At 44.8% G+C, this 20,644-nt stretch overlaps 1 long non-coding RNA gene across 1 annotated transcript; it reads right to left on the bottom strand.

Moving 5' to 3' along the window:
• Positions 1-4,840: 4,840 nt before the first annotated feature.
• Positions 4,841-19,186, bottom strand: LOC113595828 (uncharacterized). The gene is made up of 3 exons (XR_003416440.2): positions 18,078-19,186; positions 9,448-9,607; positions 4,841-9,339 (listed from the first exon to the last, which is right to left on the bottom strand). It is a non-coding gene; the product is annotated as an uncharacterized LOC113595828 (long non-coding RNA).
• Between the last annotated feature and the right edge of the window lie 1,458 nt (positions 19,187-20,644).

The raw sequence follows: 20,644 nt of genomic DNA, 5'->3' as shown, positions 1-20,644 counted from the left end.
ACCTCCATTCGCTATGGGGCTCTCACTCCGGGCCATAACTCCCCTACCCTAATCGCCCAGAGCCAGGCCCCAGACAATCAAGGGGTGGCCTTACACCCAGGGTCTGCAGAAATTATCCAACGCAACCAATTTTGAGCCTCTACACCGGTCTCACCTGTTCCTTCCCATGGAAACCACACTGTGGGCCCTTGCCCACATTTTACTCCGGCTCCCGCTGCCTGCTGTCTGCCCCTGGCGCCTCCCTGTGTGCCCCCGAGGGCCTGGTGTCGAGTGCCCCGTCCACCTAGGAACCGTAACAAACTATCTTTTCTTTTTTACTTTTTTAAAGTGTGTTTCTTGGGAGAGAGAGAGCCTGAGTGAGCGAGGGAGGGGCAGAGAGAGAGGGAGAGAGAGAGAAAGGATTTTAAGCAAGATCCACCCTCAGCCCAGAGCCGGATGCGGGGCTCGATCTCACGAACCAGGAGCTCGTGACCTGAGCTGAAATCAAGAGTTGGACGCTTTACTGACTGAGCCACCCGGATGTCCCCAAACGATCTTTTCAATGGCAATTATTTCCTGATTCATCGGCCTTGCTGTACCTCATTTTTTAATCAATACACTATATTTTAGAATAAATATCAGCCAAAATATGTCCCTGAGTGTTTCCACAAGAGTTGAGCATAGTCTCGATGTACCTTAGGTTTAAAATCTGGGCTTCCACACAGCCAACAATGGCAAAAATCCAAAACCAAAACAAAACAAACAACAAAAACAAACAAACAAACAACAACAAAACCGGGGCCAGTAATCAAGGCCCAGCACCCAAAAGGGGCCCAGGGCACATCAACGTCCAACCCTGTGAAGGGTGTTCTGTCTCTCCTTCAGGAACCTTTTTACTGATGGGGTCCAGCCTTCTCTTAATGGTCCTGGGCTCCTAAGCAAAATATTCCAACTTTTTTTTTTTTTAGTTGACTTATTTATTTAGAGAGAGACAGTACGAGGGGCAGAGGGAGAGGGAGAGGGAGACAGAATCCCCAGCAGGCTCCACAATGTCAGCGCCGAGCCTGATGTGGGGCTGGAACTCACGAACCATGAGCTCATGACCTGAACTGAAACCAAGAGTCTGACGCTTAACCGACTAAACCACCCAGGTGCCCCAAAGGCTTTTATTTTTAATGCTAAAAAGGTATATCATTATTTTCAAATATATTTAGATGAATTCGTTGTTTGGTTCACTACTGCTGCTTTGGACGTTTTTCAGTCCATTTGGACGCCCTTGTGATAGTCGCCATGGCTCTTAGTTGGATTTTCAAACCCACCAGACGCGCTACAGAGCTGCCTCCTTCCCTTCTTCCTCCCCCTGCTTTTGCTGTGCTTTCTTCCTCACATTTCTCACATTCTGAAAACTGTAAAAAGTGGGGGAAAGGGCAGAAAATCCTGAAACACACATAGAAGTGGCCCCTTCCTAGAGTAGTTGTTATTAGTTCCCATGTTTGGTTTTTGTTAAAAAAACAAAAATAGAAGAAATAAAACATTGGCAAGTAAAACTACAGATTCTTCTGTCTCCTCTTCCAGGCCGGTCACCTCCCTTCTTCCTAAAGCTAACCACTGTTTGGTGTCTTTCTAGCCCAGTTTTTATTCCTTTGCATCACATACACATGAATCCTTGAACAAGATGAGCGTTGTGCTTTAAGCTTTCACATAAATGGTCTCATGCTGCTGGCAGTATTCTGCAGCTTGTTTAGTTGTTAAAGATCTACCCGTCTATCTCCTCTCTTTCCGCAGCTTTTGATGATGATACTGTGTTCCAGCAGATGAATTGCCACATTTATTCAGACAGTCCACTGATTCTGCAAGGAACATCTTTCCGCGTGTCTCACAGGCAGATATGCCGGGGTAACTCTGGCATATTCACAGACCTCGAGTGTGCTGGGTCAGAAATGATGCACGCTGTGAAATTGACGGAAAGCCTGTCAAATTTCTCTCCAAAGGCGTGGTCCGGGTCATGTCTTCGCCCACAGAATCTCGGCAAGATTCTGTCTACTGGGAGCAGGCTGTTAGGCCTCCGAAGTTTGTAGAAAAGTGAGAGAGAAAAACAAATGAGTTTGTTGAACTCCGAAGTTTCATGAAAGAGTGGCACAAAACACGAACAAGTTACTAATAGTACTGTTTCTTATAGAAACTTATGCCCGGATGCAGTGCCCATCGGGTTTGGAGTTCTACAAACGTTTGGCGCCCACGGCATTGCCTCCGACTTATCCACAACCGTGTCGCTAATGTCTGCCTTTCCATCCTTTCTCCTTTCAGGAAAAATCCTTTCTTTTCCATTCTCTATGTCCCCTGTAACATTTGCATGACCTAGTTCTTGCAACTATATACAGCAGTGACTATTTTAACTCCTGGCCACTCAGTGAAGTGGGCATAATAATATCTGGAGTGAATTGATAACTTTTTTGGCATATATGTCTACATGAATTAGATCCAGCCAGAGAGCTTATATTAAAGAGCGTCTTCATAACAAGGGCCAGAAGCTTTTGATCTATGGATCTCTATCTCTCTTTTTAATAGGTTTTTGTTTAGGGGGGAGGGGGCACCTAGGTGGCTCAGTTTGTTAAGCCTCTGACTTCGGCTCAGGTCATGATCTCACAGTTCATGGGTTCGAGCCCCACATTGGGCTCCGTGCTGACAGCTCAGAGCCTGGAGCCTGCTTCAGATTCTGTGTCTCCTTCTCTCTCTCTGTCTCTCCCCAGCTTGCTCTTTGTCTCTCTCTCTCTCTCTCTCTCTCTCTGCCTCTCTCTCTCTCTCTCAAAAATAAATAAACATTTTTAAAAATTTTTTAAATAGTTTTCTTTTAATATCTTTACAAGTAGGGGGAGGTGACCAACTTCCCTGTTTTTCCTGGGACTGCAGTGGTTCCTAGGGCACAGGATTTCCAGTTTTAAAACTGTGAAAGTTTCAGGCAAATCAGAATGAGTTGATTACTCTATTCGTATGATTGTAAATGCAATTAGAAAGTGTGCTCCCAAGGGGCGCCCGGGTGGCTCAGTCTGTTTAAACGTCCGACTTCGGCCCAGGTCATGACCTCGCGGTTTGTGAGTTCGAGCCCCGTGTCGGGCTCGGTGCTGACAGCTCGGAGCCCAGAGCCTGCTTCGGATTCTGTGTCTCCCTCTCTCTCTGCCCCTCCCCCACTCACACTCTGTCTCTGCCTGTCTCTCTCTCGACAATAATTGAACATTAAAAAAAAAAAATTAAAAAAAAAAAACAAAGTGTCCTACCAAGCCCCAAGATAGCTCAACCAGGGGAGGATGGGAGAGAGTAGGTGGTTTTAAGGCTCTCATGGGGATGCTTAGCTGATGATCAGCAGTGGTCAGCAGTCTGGCTATAAGGTCTAAAGTAAGATCAGAAAGCTCAGGGAATGATTAGTCAAGATGGAGAGGGAATGACAGTCAAGACCAGACATGAGCCAGCTTCACCCAAGGTATCAGCAAGAGTCCCAGCATCAAATATGGCATGATATACGTCCATGTCAAGGTTTCTCTTTTGCTCTTTATTCTTTCTTTCTTCCCTTGCCTATGGACATGCTCTCAAACAACTGGAATGGGAAAACCAGGTGGGTCAACATGGTAAAGGAAGACTGCTGGGCAAGGGAGATGGGCAAGGAAATGGGTTAAATGGGTGATGGGCATTAAGGAGGGCACTTGTGATGAGCACTGGGTGTTACATATAAGTAACGAATCGCTAAATTATACACGTGAAGCTAATCTCACACTCCGTGTTAAGTACCTAGAATTTAAAGAAAAGCTTCAAAAGGGAAAAAAAAAGGAAGATTGCTGGGTGATGATACAGCAAAGCTAGGTTGATGTGCTGTATTGTACTGATTCATTCTCAGACGACGAGAACTTATTTCTTGTTTCCAGTTTTTCAAGATTTCGGACATATTGAGGTTAGGACAATTGAGGACTTTACCAACAATTGGTAATATCTTACATTTGCCTAACACTTTTAACTTCTCAAAGTGCTTTACATCTATTTTCTTCTAGTATTTGCTCTCTAGCTCCAGGAAGTAGCTCTTTTTTGTAGATGGACAAAAAGAAGACACAGATGACGACAAACATTATCCAAAACTCAGGGGTGCAAACTCAGCCTAGAATCTTCGTCTCCTAATTCCTCATGCTCTCCTAAATTGGACTGTGCTCCTGGTAGAAGGTACAGGAAATATTTTTTTATATCTAATATCTAATTTGATGGTTTCAAACGTTTAAACTTGCAGCATCATATTGTCAAATAAAATCTTATACGGGACTCAAATATGTAAGACTTTTAAAGTAGAAGTATCTCAGATTGGCATACAGTGCCTGAAACTTCCTCCAGTTCTCCCTTCTTCCCATAAACTTCTTCCAAACTCCTTGGAAGTCAGTTTGGAAACCACCAATGAGTTCCATTCCATTCATTTGCCAGATGAGGAAATAGCCAGAGAGAAGTCACTGGGATATGCCTCAGGTTGCCCAGCTGAGTACAGGAAGAATTGGCATGAAGTCCTGTGGCTCTGGATTCTAAGTTCATTAGCAAGTCTTTATCATTGCTTGAGTTTTTCATAGTCTTCCATATCAAAACAGCTATCAGAAGCTGTGTTCTTGTTTAAATTCGTTTATTCTCCTGGTCTCATTTGTGTTTGGTTTTTTGTTTGTTTGTTTGTTTGCTTGTTTGTTTGTAGAGCAAAGTTGAACATATAAATAAAGCAAATTATTTCACAGTTCACTCTTCTGGTTTGTTGGTAGAATTCTTTTCAAGCATTAAGGCAATCGCATGGGTAAGTTACCATAGATAATATAAAATACACTTGGCAATATCACGTCTCCCATTTCCCTCATATTGTGTCACGTCTAGGTCAGGCACAGAGTAAGCATAATCTACCTCTTAAAATAATTACCCAAAACCGGGCACTTGCACTAACCATGCACCTTTTCATTTCTGGGGAAGTCTTTCTGGAATTTAGCTTTTGTTTCCATCTTCTTGAATGTTCTCTCTAGACTTTATTGTATAAAAATATATGTTTGCTACAGATTATCAGCAGAGAGATTCCCTAACTTTATTGTAACTGGCTTAACACAAGGCAGAATGACCTATGTGGGGAGACCTTGACATGTAGAAGGATTCTTGTGTCTTTGGCATCTGGTATCACCTCATTCTGAACTTGCTTTGCTGCGTGTATTGACTGTTGAGTTAATGCCATGGCGAGGCAAGGCATAAATTAAATCTTTTCAAATGGTAACTCTTCAATCCCTTTGTGAAACAACTGGTCTTCTCTCATTGTCTCCCCATTAAATGTCATCATCAAATTCAAGATGGTGAAGAAAATCCCTGGCCCGGTAAAGAAGATGCTAAGTCCAAATTGCATTATTTATGGAATGCAAGTATTACATCAGGAGTCAAAAGGATAAGAGTTTACTCAGGAGGTGGTGATGAATAAAAATGCTCAGCAAATTACCTGAGCTCATCAGCTTGGATTGGAATATCTCATAGTAGATAGTAGTCACAATAATGACCGAGTATTAAAGTCTTACATGCTGGGCCCTGGGCTAAACGACTTATTCCATGTACTTGCATCTTATGAAGAAAGAAACAGAAAGGTTAAATTCTTTACTTTTTTGTGGCAGATCCAGGATTTGAACCCAGGTCAGTCTGGCTCCATTGTCTGAATGCTTAACTGTCCCCGTGTTCCACAGCCTTTCAAACCATAACATTTCCAACAGCCCCCAGAGAGGTCAGGCATGAAATAGAATGAGATCTTCTCTTTAACCAATTTCAATTTCATTGAAGGAAAGATCATTAGGAACGAAAAGGGTACTTTGTGCAACTAGCTAGAACTTTTAAAATACCTCTGAGATTCCTCACCAAGCTCCTTACGAGGTATGGATAAAGTTAAAAACGAAATCTTTAACATACTATTAATTGAATCTCACATTTATCAAGGGTTTGACCTTGAAGTGTCCATGGGCCTTATTTCCAGTCACTTTTGAACCATCACCTGCCAGTTTGGAATATATGGTCATATGATGTCTCAGTTGGTTGAAAGGAGAGAGGTCACTTTACTTTAAGGTTTTACACGTAGCCAGAAGACATCTCACTCCCTGACCCAACTCAGGTAAACGACTTCATCATCAACATCCCACTGTAGCATTTCTTTTATGGAAGCCACTGAAAAGGGGGATTAGTTCTCAATTCAACTCCATTCTAATCCAATCCAATTCAGTAAACACTCACTGTGTTTGACATTCTGTGGGACACACACACAATAAGGAAAAGGTCTCTGCACTCAAAGAACTCACAGGCGAGGGTGCAAGACAATGAGTCTACATGAATTCCACCCCAGGAGACAGAGGCTGACACAGAGGCGGGATGCACAAAGGAAAGAGTGGTTGTTGATTCAACCAGGAAAAAGGGAGGGAATCCCAGAGAAAGCCCTCACTGAGCTGAGTTTTGTAGGATAAGTCAGACCTCATGGATGGATAAGGAGACAATGGCCCTCGGCGGGAATGGAAAGACGGATCGCCAAAACACAGCAGGTTGTTCAAGTAAGTAGTTCTGGAAAGGATCCTATTCACATGGTTTTAACCCATCCCTGTGCCCTTGACTTTGATCTACCCTCTACTGCATCAGGGTGTCCACCTACCCAGAGTCCCCTCCTGGCATAATTTACTCACAACCATTCACACCCAATCATGGTTCAGGGATGGACTGGTAAAGACCCAGGGCTCCCACTGTGGGGCTGGAGAGACTGAGAAAAGCTTTACATTCTATTTTTTTCTGACCGAGGCAAGACAAAAAGTCTTTCCCAGCAAGAGATTGTTATTATTCTTGGACCGTTCTCTATTTTTAAAATTTGGGCCCGAGCATGCCTTTTGCTTTGGAGTTGGGTAACTAAGATCATTCTACTTCCCAGACCACTTTATTTTTAAAAGCTCCATCTGTATTGACTTTGAGCTTGAGCAGGATCTGTTTCCGAGATTATCTTGCCATGGTTCACAATGCTCTGGTGCCCTCTTGCTTTATATTGGTTGGCTTATAGGGTGTAGTGGTAAGTTTAAAAGCTACTTTTGAGGACTTTTCATCATTGTGGTTCCTGTCACTAAAACTCAGGACAAACCGGGGTAAAAAAAGAAGCGTCTTGGAGAGAAAGAAGAAAATGAATATTTTCCTCAATATGTTTAGTCTGATAGCAAATAAATATATTTGGCAGGGCGAGGGTTACGACGTACACAGAGACATCTCGGCCATCTGTCCAAAGCTCTTCGAACGTGGTTACATCACACTGCAATCGATGGCTGGTTTTTGCTCTAAATATTTGGCAGAGGAGGTGATATCCCCCTGGGATGTCACAGCCCATCCACAGCTTCCTGCCTCATTGCCGCTTACTGGTTCTCTATCAACAATTAGGATTAGTAGAGAACCCCAGGCTTTTGCTGGGTTAGTTTCCAACTCTGTAAGTTAAATTAGCAATTGAGGATGTCTCAAACTAGGAGCCTGCGTGGTTTTAAGGTTTCTTTTCTTAAGGTAGTGGGAAACCAATTCAACCTGAAAACAAAAATGCCCAAGGAAAAACGCAGAAGCATCTTCCCATGACAGCGAATATCCATCATTAGATTCAAGGGTTTACACACCGTGGGCCTCCGTCAGTCTCCTCAGTTTGTTAACAATTAAAGGTCCTTTCCCTCCCACCTGCCTGGAAGAAGAAAGAGTTTGAGTTCTAATCGGATATAGGTTTACATCAAAGAGTTAAGACAGGAAGAGAGCCAGTCTCTCAGCTTTCCCCCCCTTGAAATTGAAGTCACTTTCTCTGTTCACCTCAGAGAGTCTCTGTGATGCTTGTCACTTTCTGTATAGTCTACTGGGCTAAACGCCTCCCCCCTCCCCCAACCCCCCAAACATGAAAGGAAAGCAAATGAGCCTGTAAGCACTCCCGGATGATCACCCATCCTGGTCTGACCTCCTCGCAGCACAGCTCATTTATCTGATCATCTTTATCTCTCCTTTTTTCTTTTTTTTATTTTTCATGTTTTTTTATTTATTTTTGAGACAGAGATAGAACAAGCAGGGGAGGTACAAGACAGGGAGACACAAAATCCGAAGCAGGCTCCAGGCTCCGAGCTGTCAGCACAGAGCCCAACACAGGGCTCCAACCCACGGACTGTGAGCTCGTGACCCGAACTGAAGCTGGACGCTCCACTGACTGAGCCACCGAGGCGCCCCCATCTCTTTATTGACAACTGACCCAATCTGAAACATTTCCCTTGGGTGAACTTTCTTGTACGGAGTCAGTGAAAGGCGTGGGGCAGAATTTCAGCCCCTTCTGAAGCCCCACTGCCCAAATCATTAGGTGACCCCGCATATTCCCCGTTGCGTAGACACAGACACAGCCTGGCGTGGCGTTGTTAAAGTGTCTTTCCTTTCTCACCCCCCTGCTGGGTCTCAGGCTCTTTATCCACAGCTTTCTGCAGCAGGCCAGGGTGATTCTCAGCTAGGACCTGGGGTTGAAAACTGCTCGGATGGCCATGAGGTAAAAGAGCAGGGTTCCCAGATGCCCCGCTTTCCACTCCACTCCTCCTGTTCCACCCCTCTAGGATCTCTCGCCAGCACCAGATTCCTCTGGTGATTGTAGCGGACCGCAGTCAGCGTCGCTGCATACGGGTGACCACACTGAGCCACCGCCAGAGGTGCCGTTGTGAGAGGGACAGTTGGATGGCGATGCTGAAGAGTATTGGCGTTCTCCCCTTAGGAGGGGGAGGGTGTGGCACTGACCCCCACCTCCAAGGGGAACAATCACTGCTGTGGGCCAAGTCCCCCTACTCAAGCTAAGCTGGGGCAAGCTAAGGACTGAGTCCAGTTCAGTCTTGGGGCTACATTATTTCTTTAGTTGCATTTCACACCGGATAGGTCTGAACTATGGGCATCATTCCTTCGGCCCATGTGGGGTCCAGATGTACATGGTCAAAAGGAATTTTTTCTTTCTAGAGACTTTGGAGGGATCAAAAACTGCTGCAGATTCCAGTGTGTTATTTACATGCACTCTTTAGCACTCCATGACCATGTGACAGGTGCCCTGGGATTTGCAAGCGGAGTCTGGAAAGGAGCTGATTCAAGTCACAGAGACAGACTGACAAAAATTGCAAGGGCCTGACAGAGGGTAGACAAAGAGAAGTAGGAAAGAACCGAGGGCTGACTTTGGTTAGGCCCTTGGTTTGGTCACCTGTTGGTATAATCTGCTCAAAGGGAAGATGGGAAGAAAAATATCCTCTTGACTTGAGAGAACTCCATCACTCCATGTGCACAGCCATCCATCGGCTTCTCCGTGGACAATGGCTGCAACAGAAATGTAAGAGAGAAAAGCCTTACGTTTTCTTAGAACTCCTACTTTCAGGCGGTCCTGTCTTCTTGTTTCTGTAGACTTTCATCTGCAGTCTCACTTACCATCTTCTGTTCCCCATCTTCACCTCAGGGCTCGTGGAAAGGCACAGAAGGCAAGGGCTGAGAATCAGAGGGACCGTGGTACAGAGCTCCACTTTGTCACTCTGTACAGTGACAGAGTTGGGGGTTATTACTTAATCTTGACTGTTCTGAGTTTTCTCATCTGTAAAATGCGGGGATAACAACGTGAGGGGGACAACAATGGAACACTACTGTAATATGTGGTCCATTGTACGTAAAGGTCTTGAGCCTAGTGGTCGGAGCAAAGAGGTCACATTCTTTTGCAACCTGCTTTTCTTTCAGTTTCTATATTATGAGCATCCTTTTCGTGTCCCTCTATACAGATAAAGCTGTAACTATATTGGAGAGAGGTCTGAGGTAGCCTCAACTCATTTGGAAACTTGACAATAATTCCTTCAGGCAGGTACCACGATCTCACTTAATAGATATGGAAACTAAGCTTCAGCGAATAATTCCTTTGCTCAAAGCCACAGAGCTGCAAATGACCAAGCCAGATTCTAAGTCAGCATATGTATGATGCTCAAGCCCAGCCCACTGGGTTAACATTTTGCATGAACCCTCATGAAATTCTGAACCCGGAAAATTATTTCTCATCATATAATCCATTCTCATCCCAAAGTTCTTCCTAAGTATGTAAGGATTCAGACCTTTTGTATCTTGCCCTCCTTTGCATCTTGCCCTCTGGTGACCGGCCTAGGGCATAGCTCTCCTAAACCTCCCTGAGAGGGGGTTTTGGTGTACCAACGCTTTATTAAAATCACAGATTTCCTCCCGTTCTTCCCCCATTTTCACGTGCTGCACAGAGATTTGTCTGAAAGTAGTGCAGTCTGGCCATCTGCAGCAGAAACCAAGCATTCGACGCTCTATTTACAAGGAAAATACACTCTGACTTCATTAGTAGCCTGGCCTCTGAGGCCTTGACCCTGCAGTCTGGGAAGATGCATGTAGAATTGGGTGGGGATGGGGGGGTCTCACCAAACACACCGGCTCAGCTGGACCGCTTCTTCCGTGGGTCCTCTCTAGGCACTGCACCTGCGCGCTCCCCTGTCCAACCTCCCGGACCACCCACAAAGTGCCGTCAGATGAATTATTCCATCTGATGTCAGCCAAAACCATAGATGTGAAAAACGTGGCTAGATGACGTCATAACTCGAAATGTGAGCGGGACAAGGTCAATTTTCATCCACGAAATGTCAAGCAACCAGCCTGACTGATTGTTTTTACTGACTTGACGGGATCGATATGTTGTTAGGTCATTGTGTTGACACTGACTGAATCAATATCCTTTGAGTTGGAGGGAAGAAGGCAGAGAATAGCAGCCAACATTTAAGCAGGAAGCATTCGAGGTCTCATGTGTGTGCCCTCCTGCCTTAGATTCCCTTCTGACCTCCACCCTGCGAGGTGGGCACGCTTATTGTCCCCATATCCCACATGAGGAAACCGAGTTTAAGAAAAGTTATGCATCTTGCCCAAGGTCATCCAGGTTAGTGACCTGCCCAACTTTGAGCCTTGTGTGTAACTGTCAGACTCAACGGCTATCACTAATGGCCTGGAAAGCACTGCAGATCCCAGCACTTGGTGTCCCATGCCCCACCAGCCCTCCAGGTAAAGGGCGGAGAAGGAATCAAAACCTTCACTGGGTTCTCTAGTGACAAACAGTCAGCAATGACTTCGTTAGACCACATTTGCGGGGCTGGCATAGGGTTTTCTTGCGTGACCTAGTGACAAGAGTATTCTGGAAGTCGCACACAAGCTACAGTGGCTTTATTTATTTGGATTTTCATGGTTCAGTGCTTTGAGGTTGGAGGTGGGGGATAGAAGACCTTAAGCCTTGAAATACTCACTCTGCTGGACGCCTCATGTGCACGGCTCTGCCTGATGTGGGTGTTTGTAGATAGTTATTTCTTCGCCTGTGTCAGAATCATTTGAGCCCCTGTACTTTGTACTTGAAAGGATCTTCAAAGGGTGACATCCTCTCAGAAGTCTGGACTTCAAGCTTCCTTTTGCCTGCTTTCTGCAGTTGCTTAACAACATTGAGGGTTTGGGTGGATCATCTTTTCTCGGCCCCCACAGACTGTGGCCCAGCCTCTCTTGCAGACCCGGAGGGTCCTAGCACCTGCCCCTGGTCAAACTGTCCCCATGTCTAGTTGGCTTTGGCAGGAGAGAAAAGTGGTGTTGAATTTTCAAAACATTTAGGGGTGCCTGAGTAGCTCGGTCAGTTAAGTGACTGACTCTCGATTTCAGCTCACGTCATGATCTTGTGGTTTGTGAGTTCAAACCCCACATCAGGCTCTGCACTGTCACAGTGTGGAGCCTGACTGGAATTCTCTCTCTCTCTCTCTCTCTCTCTCTCTCTCTCTCTTCTGCTCCTGTGTGCTCTCTCTCAAAATAAATAAATAAACTTAAACATTTTTTTAAAGGGACAGTCCCCTGAAATCTGGGAGGACTGCCTGGAGGAAGCCTGCTTTTCTGTACTGCAGTTTTGGAGGGAAAGGCAGCCTAGCCACCTTTGCCAGAAATACAGTGGGATAACCCTTGCCGTCAGCACCAGCACCGTGACCAGGAATAGTGAAGGGTGTGCCAGCTGCGGAGGGCGAGAAGACAGTGGATTGCAGTAGGAAAAGTCATAGACTAGGAGACAAAAGATTTGGATTTTAGTTGGTGCCCAGCAGTTCCCGTGTTAGCTAAATGCATTTGCAAAGCAAAATCAAAGAATGTTACAAGTTTGATAGTTGAAATCTCAAAACAACAACAACAACAAAAAAGAATCAGTTGTCACAGGGAAAAAAATAAGAATTTTGTCTCACTTCTTCATGCTTGTTTTCTGGTTTCACATTGCATTTTATTTGCATTCTGGGGACTTGAGTGCTGGTAGGTGGCACACACACTTTTTGATGCCCAGGATATCTAGAGGTCATGTCACCCAGGCTTTATCCGGGAATGTGCCATTATCCATGTAACTCTGGGCAAATCTGTCCATCTCTCTGAGGCTTGGTTTTCTTCTTTGTTGTTGAACAAGGTTTGGTGGGGGTCAGGGGGACAGGTGGAAGTCAGATAAATTTTCAACTTACAAAGTAGGGGACCCCAATTAATTTTGACTCCTGTATGCTTCCTCCAAGAAAGAAAGATTGCTGATACTCGCCTGGCTAAATGAAGAGCCGTATTCTAGAGGACTACATGGAAAAAATTTTCTTCTGGAATCAGTGAACCATCTTAACTTCAGACAGAGGCTGCTTCGTTGGAATTTGGATTCCACCAAAACATCAAAAGGGAACAGAATGGACCTAACCTTAGGAACTACTCCCAGACATCGGTTAACACCTGCTGTTGGAGATATGGGAATGACACTGAAATATTTCCAGTGACAACTTCCTTATGGGTTCAGGTCTAGAAAACAAAAGAACACTTGAAGACACCGACCCACAACTGAGTTTCTCAAGCACTTCTGTCCTTGTCAAGCAGTGACTCAGGGGACCTGGGTGTCCCAATCCTTCCTCCATCAAGACAGCTGATCTGAAACCATTCTCAAGAAGAATGTTCTCCTTCTCATGGGCTTTTATTCATATAAAAGATTATGGTGAAGATTGGTAAATCTTCATTCCTTTAAAATATAGCCTCTGAGGTGCCTGGAAGGCTGAGCTGGTTAAGCGTCCGACTCTCTATTTCGGCTCAAGTCATGATCTCATAGTTCATGAGATTGAGCCCCGAGTCGGGCTCTGGGCTGACAGCACAGTGCCTGCTTGAGATTCTCTCTCTTCCTCTCTCTCTGCCCCTCCCCTTACTCATGCACATGCTTTCTCTCTCTCTCTCTCTCTCTCTCTCTCTCTCAATAAATAAATAAACATTTCTGGTGTCTTGTACCCAAAAGACAGAAATTTATGCCAACCCTCTTCTGCCTTGATATTTAACCTTGGGGAAAAGCTACCCCACCTACCTACATTTGTCAAACTAGCCAGGGAGTCCCCACAGAGGTGAAGGACTCACAGAAAGAGTGCTCGGTAAATGTTGGCTCGCCTTTTATGATTATTTAAGAAGTTAACTGAAATGAAGTGAAGCTACAACAGTTGTGCTTGTCTTAAGCACACTTGTCTTGCTTGCCACCGCTTGTCTTAAAATGCCTTTCACGAAACATGTAGGCTCTTTCAGTTGCAATAAGAGCACGGGCCTTCTGGGCCCGCTGTCTTTGCTTCCCCTGTCCAAATTGAATGCTCTGTCTTCAACCACTGCCTATTTACCTATTTCACACGTATACATCTGCTGGTAGCAGGGCACGATTACCTTCTTGCTTCCAGAAGTATGTCATGTGCTTTTTCTGATTGTTTCAAAAGCACACGCACCATGCGTGGCACACGGCCAACACGGGCCGGGATGAAGACGGTGTTGGGAGCTGGTAATAACAGAGTGCCCTTGCAGAGCTCATGGTGAATAATCTGGTAAATTAGAACCTAGATACCATGCCACATCGTTTGATAATGTTTCGTGCATTTGATCTTCCCTGCCTCACTGGTTTCCAGGTTCCAGAAGGAACGTAGAAGGGTAGGCATTTTTCATCCGGTCTTAGGTCCATTTTACGAAGCCTATTCTACACACACAGATGAACATAATAACTAAGAAGAAAGCTCCTTCTCCCAACTTCCTAGACTTACTATGGAAAATGCTCTTGTTACATCCTGGTAATTTAGAAAAGAGCTCTTTGAATTTTCCAGCTCACTGAAAGAATTCAGTTGGCCTCTGCTTTCCAAGACAGATCAAAAGCCTGCTCCCACCCATCCCCCGCCTCCGCAGCTCCATGCTCTGACAGCTGCCTTTCCTCCGGGTCCTGCTTTAGTCACAGCTCCGTTTGGAATAATTGTGGATGTGTCATGGCAAAATATCAAGTGAAGGGACTGGTGAAATGAGACAAATCCCAAGTCATAGGACGTAAACACGTGCGTGCCCACCATCTGTATGATGCACTTGGCATTTGTAGCAGCACTCTGACCAAGGCGTGGACCCTCTCCTGGAGCGAAGCCTTCACTACAAGGTCCCGGGCAGGAAGACTATGTCCTCTTTAGAACTGTCCCCTGCCCAAACAGTACTGGGTTAACTAGAACAACTGATATCTGATGCCTCTTGATTATGGAAATACCTCCTCCTGGGCCAGTCCATTCTTTAGTTTGCACGGAACGGGGGAAGCTGCCAAACTTGTTCAAGGTCACAAGGTAGGGCATGTGGGGACAAGGATCCATGCTCTTTCCAAAATCTTTTCTGCCCACCTCTTAGTAATCTTCTCTCACCTGCCAGGCATCCCCTAACGAGCTTTATTGAGGGGACATAGAAGGAGGCGTGGTTCAGTGTATCGTCTAATGTCACACAGTAGGGGACCTAGTAACTGATCTAAATATACGTTGAAACATGATGTAGGATAAAGATAGCATTATAATTAATAGGTGAAGAATGAACTTTTCGGTAAAGGTGCTGTGACGATTGATTATCCCTATGGACCAAAATAAATTTAGAATCCCTAACTCACACCATGCAATTCTAGACATAGTCAAGGCCAAATATGAAATATATAATTGCAACCTCTGAAGAAAAGAGGCTGGGTTCCAGAAGTGAGATACTCTGTCGATGGCTTTTTTTGTTCTTTTCCAGGTGTGGTGGCGCAGATTCTGGAAAGGACGATACCCAGAGAACGCTGCCAGGCCGCCTAACCGGCCACCTCAAGGAAAGCTGTAGACATTTCTGCTAAGGGCTGAATTTACTGGGGCCCCTCTTGACCTCGTTTCCTTGAAGTTTGGAGGAATCCGTGAGGGTGGATTGATTCCCTTGTAGTAGTCATCCTTTTGGGGTACAAGATCACTGCCACATCGCAAAGTTCCTCACGCTGATGGGGATTTTTGCAAACCTGGTTTTCAATGTGTTCTTAGGTCTAAAACATAGAAATCAATGGGGGACCTCAATGCCCCTTGAGATGCTGGTAACAGTGGCTTGAAACCCTCAAGCCCTCATCAGACATGCCTCACGTTCCCCAGAGGCTTTGCTCTCGTGGCTACATTAGACTCTGTTGCCTAGCACACGGCCTCCGCGAGGCACCTTTTCAACTCAGATCCGGACCGCAAGCTCCTGCTCAGTTTCTACCAGCCAGCCTTCTCTCTGACACACCCAGGGAAGCCAGATGTTGACTAGAGTAGCTGAGGTTTGGGGAACAGGGAAGTTGGCCTCAGCACCAACACTTCAGAGGGAAAATTTCCCTGTGCCCTGGGCCACCCATCACTGCACAGATTCACCCCCACTCACCCTGTCTCCAACCCCATCCATCTTGCAAGCTGCTCTTTCTATGTCTCCTTTTCTCCTCCATTCAGTGTCATTTATGTGTGTATGTGTGTGTAGGTATGTGTGCATGTGTGTGTCTATATATGTGTATGTGTGTATAACAGAGGGGTTTTTTAGGGCAGTTTTAGGTTCATAGCAAAATTCAGCAGAAAGCACACAGTTACCCTATACCCCCTGCCCCCACACTTGCACAGCCTCCCCCACTATTAACACCCCCACCAGAGGGTACATTTCTTACAATGGATGAACCTACACTGACAGAGGATGAACCTACACTGGATGAACCTACACCTTCAATGGATGAACCTACACTGACACATCTTTCTCATCCAAAGTCCAGATTTTACATTAGGTTTCACTCTCAGTGGTGTCTTCTAAGGGTTTTGACAAATGAATAAGGGTGTGTATCCACCACTGTGGTCCCTCCTACAAAACGGTTCCACTGCCCTAAACATCCTCTGTGTCCTGTCTGTTCATCCCTCCCTCCCCCCAAACCCGTGGCAACCACTGATCTTCTTACCGTCTCCATAGTCTTTTTCCCAGTGTCATGTAGTTGGAATCCTACAGTGTGGGGCGTTTTCAGACTGGTTTCTTTGCCTTAGTCATAGGCATTTAAGTTTCCTCCTTGTCTTTTCACGGCTTGATAGCTCATTTCGTTTCAACCCTGAATAATATTCCATTGCGTGGCTGTACCGCAGTTTATTTATCCATGCACCTACTGAGGGACATCTTTGTCCCTTTCAGAACCTCCAGGCTTTGTCAACTGTGAACCAAAGCTGCTTTAAACACCTTTGTTATTCAGTTCCTTATTAGTAGAAAAATATCAAGTAATTCCCCCCTTTCCTATGCACAGCCCCCGTCCTTTGCCCTCTGGTGGTCTGGAGCCCACTGACATAGGTGTCCTCAGGGTCAAATCCACCCCCTGCCCACCTCATGTGGGATTTTCAATGAGTGCTCTTGAAAAAAAAACGCTCTCTACCCCACAGTGGATGCTCAAGTTGGTCATTCAGGTCTCTTGTCTCACTGGTTCACAGATAAAGTAGACTAATCCTTATAGTAGGTTCCTTATGCCCTACTTATCCGTTAGGAAACTCAGAGAGCTTGAGGAAAAGCCATCACAACTAGAGGGTAGATTACACATCGTGTGGGGTTGGCACAGACACTCTGGGTGTTCTCTCTGCCGAGATGCCCTCGGATCCTTTTCACAGCTGCGTGCCTCCAACCCCCTGCTCCTGCCTGTATTGCTGTCACCAGTAACATCCATCCCTTCGGAGGGTCCTGTTGGCACCCGGCAGCCTTGCCCTTCAGAGACCTGGAAGTGTCTGGGAATTTTATGCCTCCCCTCCCATCCCTCAGGGTGCCATTGACAGTGACTCTGTGGGGAGTACCTTGAAGAGTCTGCAAACTAAAAGGAGAAGAGAGCTGACTTAGCCTGGTAAGTGATGTCTATCAAAAGCCCAGAAAAACTTCACGGGGAACATTTGGACTTCACCCCTTTCTCACCACTTCTAACTTATCTTTGGAGATCTGACTGCTACAAGTAGAAAAGGAAGTGAGGGGCGCCTGGGTGGCTCAGTCGGTTAAGTATCCGGCTTTGGCTCAGGTCGTGATCTTGCCGTCTGTGAGTTCAAGCCCAGCATCGGGCTCTGTGCTGACAGCTCAGAGCCTGGAGCCTGTTTCAGATTCTGTGTCTCCCTCTCTCTCTGCCCTTCCCTACTCATGCTCTGTCTCTCTTGCTCTCAAAAATAAATAAAATATTAAGAAAATTAAAAAGAAAACGAAGTGAAATAGGAGGTAAGAATTAGATATAAAGAGAAAAATACTGTCCTTATTTTCAGGTGCAATGTCTGCATATGTAATCTAAAGAAACAGGAGACAATTTATGGGAGTTAATATGAGAATCCAGTAACATGGTTAGATACAAATAGTCCTAAGTCACACAGTGGGGAGCCCAGAAATTGAGCTATACATACACTGAAACTGACGTAAGAGAAAGGTAACACTGCAACTTTTAGGCAAAGAATAATTTTTTCAAAAAAGGTGCTGTGACCAATACGATGCAGGCTAAAATGAATTTAGAGTTCTTATCTCAGATCTTAAAGACTAAGTATAAAATATATAACTTTAACATGTTGAAGAAAACATAAAGGAACATTTTTGTCACTTCTGAGTAAGGAAGTGTGTCTTAAAACAAATTTTTAAAAAAATGAGATAGATATTTGATCACCTTAAAGAGTTTAAATTTATGAATATTAAACACTTTCATCATTAAAATAAAAATGGAAGCCAAGGAGCACCTGGGTGGCTCAGTCGGTTAGGCGTCCAACTCTTGATTTCAGCTCAAGCCACGATCTCAGGGTCGTCAGATGGAGCCCCTGCACCAGGCCCCATGCTGGGTGTGGAACCTGCTTGGGACTGTCTCTCTCCCTCTCCCTCTGCCCATCTCGCAGCTCTCTTTCTCTCTCTCTCTCTCTAAAATAAATAAATAAATAAATAAATAAATAAGTAAATAAATAAATAAAAGTGTTAGGAGATATCGCAAAGAATTAGTAGTTAAGACATATACATGTAGGTATATATATACACACATATATAACTTAAGATATATATATATATACACACACACACACATACATAAAATTCAAGCTATATAAAGTACGTAAGTATTTAAGACATATAAAATGAGTTTAAGATTCATGTATAAATTTGTATGCATAATAAGAAATGAACAAACTATTTTTTTTTAAAAAGTATAAAACAAATACTTCCCAGAGGAGGGAGCCTGAATGCCAATGAGGATGTAGAAAAATAAGAATTCTCATGCACATAGACCAATAAATTGGTACGATGCTCCTTTGGAGAGTAATTTGGCATTACTCTAGTGCATATATCTAGTGTGTTATTCTGGGTTCTCCAGAGAAACAGAACCAATAGGATATATATATATATATATATATATGGAGAGAGGGAGAAGGAGAGAGAGAGAAAGGGAGAGAGGGAGAGGGAGAGAGAGGGAGAGAGACAGAGACTTATCATAAAGAATTGGCTCATGTGATTATGGAGGCTGAGAGGCCCAGATCAGCAGTTGACAAGGTGGGGACCCAGGAGAGCAATGGTAAAGTTCCAGTTCAAGTCTGAAGGCCTTCAAATCAGGAAAACTGATGGTGTAAGTTTCCATCAGAAGGTAGACGATCCATATCTCAGCTTGAGGATGCAGAGAGATTTCTACCTTAGCCAGCCTTTTGTTCTCGCAAGGCCTTCAGTGGATTGATTGGGTGAGATCCACCCACACTGAAGAGGACAAACTGCTTCACTCTGTCTAGTAATTTAAATGTTAATCTCATCCAGAAACATCCTCACAGATATACCCAGAATAACGTATCACCAAACATCCGAGCACCCTGTGGCACAAAGTCATAATTCCACCCCACGTGACACCACTCTATACACAACTGGAATACACTAACCCTGTTCCCAGAAGGGGAAACAAAGTCTTTGCGTGGTGTTTGCTTTTTCCTTAATACTTCTCCCGTAACTTAAATACTGTGATATATAAAGTTAATATATCTTATGTTACACGATAAAAGAATAGGGGAGGGAAGAAAACAAAGACAATATATATTACATATATAATATTACATGTTATGATATATAATACATACACACAAACATGCTCGTAATAGAAAATAAGCCAGCTGTCCCACTTCTACATATATGGGTACGGTAAATGTCTGCACATCTGTGCAAGGAGACACGCACAAAACTGCTTATTGCAGCATTGCTTCTAATAGAAAAATGCTAGAAACAAACTAAGTGGCCATCTTCCGTAGATATCGCATCTTATAGGCAAACAACAGAATCCTATTTAGCCATAAAAATGAATAAACAAGGGCTAAAGATGTAAGCATGGATAACCCCAAAAGACGAAGTTGAGTGTAAAAAGCAAATTACAGAGGCGCCTGGGTGGCTCCGTCAGTTAAGCGGCTGACTCTTGGAAACAACGTGCCCACAGCGTGCAACCAGAACATGGAAAAGACTCGTCATCTAGCCTCAGAGATTTTTCCAAACCACCTTCCATTCCTTCACTCAGGTCTACTGCTGTGTTGTCTCATCCTACTGAGTCCGAGCCCCTTGATTGAATACATATCCCATTCCCATACACACCTTGCTCTGAAGGTCTCTGGCTATGACCCTCGACACTGCCTGATGGATATGATTTGGTAGTTTTCTGCTGTTCCTGACATGGCAGTTTGAGGCAAGAGATGCTCTTCTCTTTGACCCAGACTCCAGGACGCATGCTGGCCAGAAAACCCACTGGATCTCCCCAGGCAGAGACACAGGATTCTGGTTAGCCCTGACACATTCATGCCATCCTCAACAGGCTGTGTAGACCAAAGGGTGGGATTTGATTGCTTGATGGGCCATTCAGAGCGAAAAAGGGATCGTCCAGATTAGAAAAGGTAGCAGAGTCTGCCAAATCTAAACTACCACTGACCTCATGGAGAAGCCAGAAATCCCACAAGACCCTGCGTGTGCAACTGCTGCCAGCCTGTTACTGATTATACATTTACTTCCAAATTTCTAGAAATAGAAATCTATAATTGCACTTGACATCTACCTCCAATGTCTCAAAGCGCTCATGATCAGGAAAACCATGGAAAACTTCAACCCCAGAGCAAACTACTCATCATCACCCCGTATCATCTCTTAACCTCTGGTTCTAGATCCCACGTGCCACCGTAACAGAATGCCACAGACCGGGTGGCTTAAGCAATGGAGATTTATTCCCTCACAGTTCTGGAGGCCAGAAGTCTGAGAGTAAGTCGGCAGGGTTAATATCTCTGGAGGCTTCTCTCCTTGGCTT

The sequence above is a fragment of the Acinonyx jubatus genome, chromosome D2 (assembly GCF_027475565.1).
Source record: "Acinonyx jubatus isolate Ajub_Pintada_27869175 chromosome D2, VMU_Ajub_asm_v1.0, whole genome shotgun sequence".
In the NCBI taxonomy this organism is placed as follows: domain Eukaryota; kingdom Metazoa; phylum Chordata; class Mammalia; order Carnivora; family Felidae; genus Acinonyx; species Acinonyx jubatus.
This window is presented reverse-complemented; position numbering and strand designations above follow the sequence as displayed.